Source organism: Cherax quadricarinatus, chromosome 8 (genome assembly GCF_038502225.1).
Source record: "Cherax quadricarinatus isolate ZL_2023a chromosome 8, ASM3850222v1, whole genome shotgun sequence".
NCBI lineage: Eukaryota > Metazoa > Arthropoda > Malacostraca > Decapoda > Parastacidae > Cherax > Cherax quadricarinatus.
The window spans coordinates 26,111,984-26,116,983 of record NC_091299.1 but is presented as its reverse complement, the minus strand read 5'-3'; the positions used below and the strand labels follow the sequence as shown (position 1 = coordinate 26,116,983).

At 46.4% G+C, this 5,000-nt stretch overlaps 1 protein-coding gene across 1 annotated transcript in view; it reads left to right on the top strand.

Annotated features, from left to right (window-relative positions):
• Nucleotides 1-5,000, top strand: part of LOC128685452 (vitellogenin-2) — a 219,192-nt gene that overhangs the window by 31,194 nt on the left and 182,998 nt on the right. The window lies entirely within an intron of this gene.

Here is a 5,000-nt window from a genome sequence, read left to right as displayed (position 1 = left end):
TGTGTTACACTGTTACAGACACTGTGTGACACTGTTACAGACACTGTGTTACACTGTTATTGACACTGTGTTACACTGTTACAGGCACTGTGTTACACTGTTACAGACACTGTGTTACACGGTTACAGACACTGTGTTGCACGGTAACAGACACTGTATTACACTGTTACAGGCACTTTTACGCTGTTACAGGCACTGTGTTACACTGTTACAGACACTGTATTGCACTGTTACAGGCACTGTATTATGCTGTTAGAGGCAGTGTTACACTGTCACAGGCACTGTGTTACACTGTTACAGACACTGAATTGCACTGTTACAGGCACTGTATTACGCTGTTAGAGGCACTGTGTTACAGACAATGTGATACAGACACTATATTACGCTCACCTGGTTGTGGTTGCAGAGGTCGAGTCACAGCTCCTGGACCGGTTTTACAATGTGTTACAGGCACTGTGTTACAGGCACTGTGTTACAGGCACTGTGTTACAGGCACTGTGTTACTGGCACTGTGTTACAGGCACTGTGTTATAGGCACTGTGTAACAGACACTGTGTTACAGGCACTGTGTTACAGGCGCTGTGTTACAGGCACTGTGTTACAATGTGTTACAGACAATGTCACACTGTGTTACTTTTGTTTTAATTAAGAGACTTGTTCCATTGTTATTTTGTTTTTTAAGATCATTTCTGAAGACGTTCTCTGTCCCCTAAATCCTCAGAAGACGATGAAGAGAGATGAAGTGGTAAGTCCCTCGACTGACCAGTCAGTCTGTGGTCACTCTGCTGTGGAATTCATATAAGATCTTATAATGGAAGTCAATGATTGCTCTCTCTCTCTCTCTCTCTCTCTCTCTCTCTCTCTCTCTCTCTCTCTCTCTCTCTCTCTCTCTCTCTCTCTCTTATATATCTTTCCGTACATTTATTATTTTTATAAGCACTGTGTACTTGCCAAATTATGGCTACTGGAGTTGAGTTCCAGCTCCTGGCTTTCCATTTCGACTACTCACAAACGGCCAGATTGTATGCGTGTGCTGATGGTCACTGGTTTTGATGTTGTGCATGTGTGTGTGTGTGTGTGTGTTTGTGTGTGTTTGTGTGTGTGTGCATGTGTGTGTGTGTGTGTGTTTGTGTGTGTGTGTGTGTGTTTGTGTGTGTTTGTGTGCATGTGTGTGTGTGTGTGTGTTTGTGTGTGTGTGTGTTTGTGTGTGTGTGTGTGCATGTGTGTGTGTGTATGTGTGTGTGTGTATGTGTGTGTGCTCACCTAATTGTGGTTGCAGGGGTCGAGACTCAGCTCCTGTCCCCGCCTCTTCACTGATCGCTACTAGGTCCTCTTTCTCTCTGCTTCCTGAGCTTTGTCATACCTCTTCTTAAAACTATGTATGGTTCCTGCCTCCATTACTTCACTTGCTAGGCTGTTCCACTTGCTGACAACTCTATGATTGAAGAAATACTTCCTAACGTCCCTGTGATTCGTCTGAGTCTTCAGCTTCCAGTTGTGACCCCTTGTTTCTGTGTCCCCTCTCTGGAACATCCTATCTCTGTCCACCTTATCTATTCCCCGCAGTATCTTGTATGTCGTTATCATGTCTCCCCTGACCCTTCTGTCCTCCAGTGTCGCCAGTCCGATTTCCCTCAACCTTTCCTCGTACGACATTCCCCTGAGCTCTGGGACTAGCCTTGTTGCAAACCTTTGTACTTCTCTAACTTCTTGACGTGCTTGACCAGGTGTGGGTTCCAGACTGGTGCTGCATACTCCAGTATGGGCCTAACATACACAGTGCACAGTGTCTTGAACGATTCCTTATTAAGGTATCGGAACGCTATTCTCAGGTTTGCCAGGCGCCCGTATGCTGCAGCGGTTATTTGGTTGATTTGTGCCTCCGGTGACGTGCTCGGTGTTATGGTCACCTCAAGGTCTTTCTCCCTGAGTGAGGTCTGTAGTCTTTCTCCACCTAGCCTATACTCTGTCTGCAGTCTTCTTTGCCCCTCCCCAATCTTCAGGACTTTGCATTTGGCAGGGTTGAATTCGAGAAGCCAGTTTCTGGACCACATGTCCAGCCTGTCCAGGTCTCTTTGCAGTCCTGCCTCATCCTCATCCGATTTAATTCTTCTCATCAACTTCACATCATCTGCGAATAGGGACACTTCAGAGTCTATTCCTTCCATCATGTCGTTCGCATATATCAAAAATAGCACTGGTCCTAGAACTGACCCCTGTGGGACCCCGCTCGTCACAGGCGCCCACTGTGATACCTCTTCATGTACCATGACTCGTTGTTGCCTCCCTGTCAGGTATTCCCTGATCCATTGCAGTGCCATCAGTGTTATATGCGCCTGATCCTCCAGCTTCTGCACTAATCTCTTGTGGGAAACGGTGTCAAAAGCCTTCCTGAAGTCTAGGAAAACGCAATCAACCCACCCCGCTCTCTCTCGTGTCTTACTTCTGTTTCCTTGTCATAAAACTCCAGAAGGTTTGTGACACAGGATTTGCCTTCCATGAACCCATGCTGGTTTTCATTTATAATCTTCTTCCGTTCCAGGTGTTCCACCACTCTCCTCCTGATAATCTTCTCCATGACTTTGCACACAATACATGTCAGAGACACAGGTCTGTAGTTTAGCGCCTCATTTCTGTTTCCTTTCTTAAATATGGGGACTACATTTGCTGTCTTCCATTTCTCAGGTAGTTGCCCAGTTTCAAGGGATGTGTTGAAGATTGTGGTTAGGGGCATGCACAGCATCTCTGCTCCTTCTCTAAGGACCCATTGGGAGATGTTGTCCGGTCCCATCGCCTTTGAGGTATCAATGTCACTTAGCAGCTTCTGCACCTCCTCCTTGGTTGTTCATATGTTATCCAACACTTGTTGGTATATTCCCTCTTGATGTTCCCTTCTGTGCTGTCTTCCCAGAGCTCTTCCTGTCTCTACTGTAAAAACTTCCTTAAATTTCCTGTTTAGCTCCTCACATACCTCCTGATCATTTCTTGTAAGTTCTCACCTTCTGTCCTCAGTCTGATCACCTGGTCTTTGACTGTTGTCTTCCTCCTGATGTGGCTATACAACAGTTTCGGGTCAGTCTTGATTTTCGATGCTATGTTATTTTCATACTGTCGCTGGGCCTCCCTTCTTACCTGTGCATACTCGTTCCTGGCTCTGCGACTAATCTCCCTATTTTCATGTGTTCTCTGCCTTCTGTACTTTTTCCATTTTCTACTGCTCTTTGTTTTTGCCTCCTTACACCGTCGGGTAAACCAGGGACATGTTCTGGTCTTCCCATTGTTTCTGTTTCCTTTGGGAATAACCCTTTCCACTGCCTCCTTGCATTTTGTTGTTACATATTCCATCATTTCATTTACTGGCTTTCCTGCCAGTTCTCTGTCCCATGGAACCTCCTGCAGGAAGTTCCTCAGCCCTATGTAGTCCCCTCTTTTATAGCCAGGCTTTTCCCATTCAACTCCTGTTACTCTCTCCATTTGCAACTCTACTATGTATTCAAAGCACAGAACCACGTGGTCACTAGCTCCTAGGGGACTCTCATATGTGATGTCCTCAATGTCTGAACTGCCCAGGGTGAACACAAGGTCCAATATTGCTGGTTCATTCTCCCCTCTCACTCTGGTAGTGTCCTTAACATATTGGTGCATGAGGCTTTCCAGCATCACATCCAACATCTTGGCTCTCCATGTTTCGGGACCCCCATGTGGCTCCAGGTTTTCCCAGTCAATCTCCCTGTGGTTGAAATCCCCCATAACCAGCAACTTTGCTCTGCTGGAGTGAGCTCTTCTTGCCACCTCAGCAAGTGTGTCCACCATTGCTCTGTTGCTCTCTTCATATTCCTCTCTTGGCCTCCTGCAGTTCTGTGGTGGATTATACATCACTGCAATGACCACCTTGTGCTCCCCAGACTGAAGTGTGCCTACTATGTAGTCCCTTTCTCCTGTCTCGTCTATGCCTCCAATTTTCTCGAATTTCTATCGTTTTTTTACGAGCAGAGCAACCCCTCCTCCCCCTCTGCCCCTTCTATCTTTCCTCATGACCTGGTATCCTGGTGGGAAGATTGCATCTGTTATTGTCTCCGTGAGTTTTGTTTCTGTAACTGCTATGGTGTCTGGGGACTTTTCATTGATTCTTTCTTGCCATTCCTCGTGTTTATTCGTTAATCCATCCGCATTTGTGTACCAAACCTTCAAGTTCTGTTCTAATACTGTAACTGTGGTCCTGGGGGAATACTGGGGTTGGGAGAGCAGGAGCCCTGGTAGGGGCCTGTGGGGGGTTGCAGTGGAGGAGGAGAAAGAGCTCCCATAGGGGGTTGCTGTAGGGGTAGGGTTCGTGGTGCGGGGGGTGGGAACAGAGGGATCGGTGTGTGATGGTTGGTTTGGATTGTTCAGTTGCCTTGGGGGTGTCGTGGCTGGAGTCCTTCTGCAGGTGTTTCTGGAGGATGTGCTTGTCCTTCCACCTGTTCCTGGGTTATTCTGCTCTCCTTTTTCATTTCCTCCCATTCCTCCTTTCATTTTTGCACTCTCTCTTTCAGTATCATCCTTTCCTCCTGTGTTCTGTCTCGATCACGGTACACACTCATGAACTCCTGTTTGCCTCTCAGCCGTGCTTTCTCCTGCAGGATCATGGTTCGGGTTGATTCTGCCTTGAAAATTACTTTGAGAGGCCGATTCCTTTTCTTTGTGAACCACCCGATTCTCCGAAAATTTGCCACCTGGATCATGTCTCCCTCTCCTATAACCTTCATGATACCTTCAATCGCTTTTTTCTCCTCCTGCTTTCTTTCATCATAAGTTTCCTCTTTAGCTTCGTCTAGCCGCAGTGTTATTCACTAATTTTTGCAAGAGAGCCACTTCGGATAAAGACATTGATTGAGAGAGCCGCAGCTACTGCAAGTTAGCGTAACTCAACTAAATTAAGTAGTACTGAGCTGCTAGTGCAATATAGTAAATGAGAAAAATTAGACATGGTAATATTAGCCTGCATATCTTGTTATTAATAG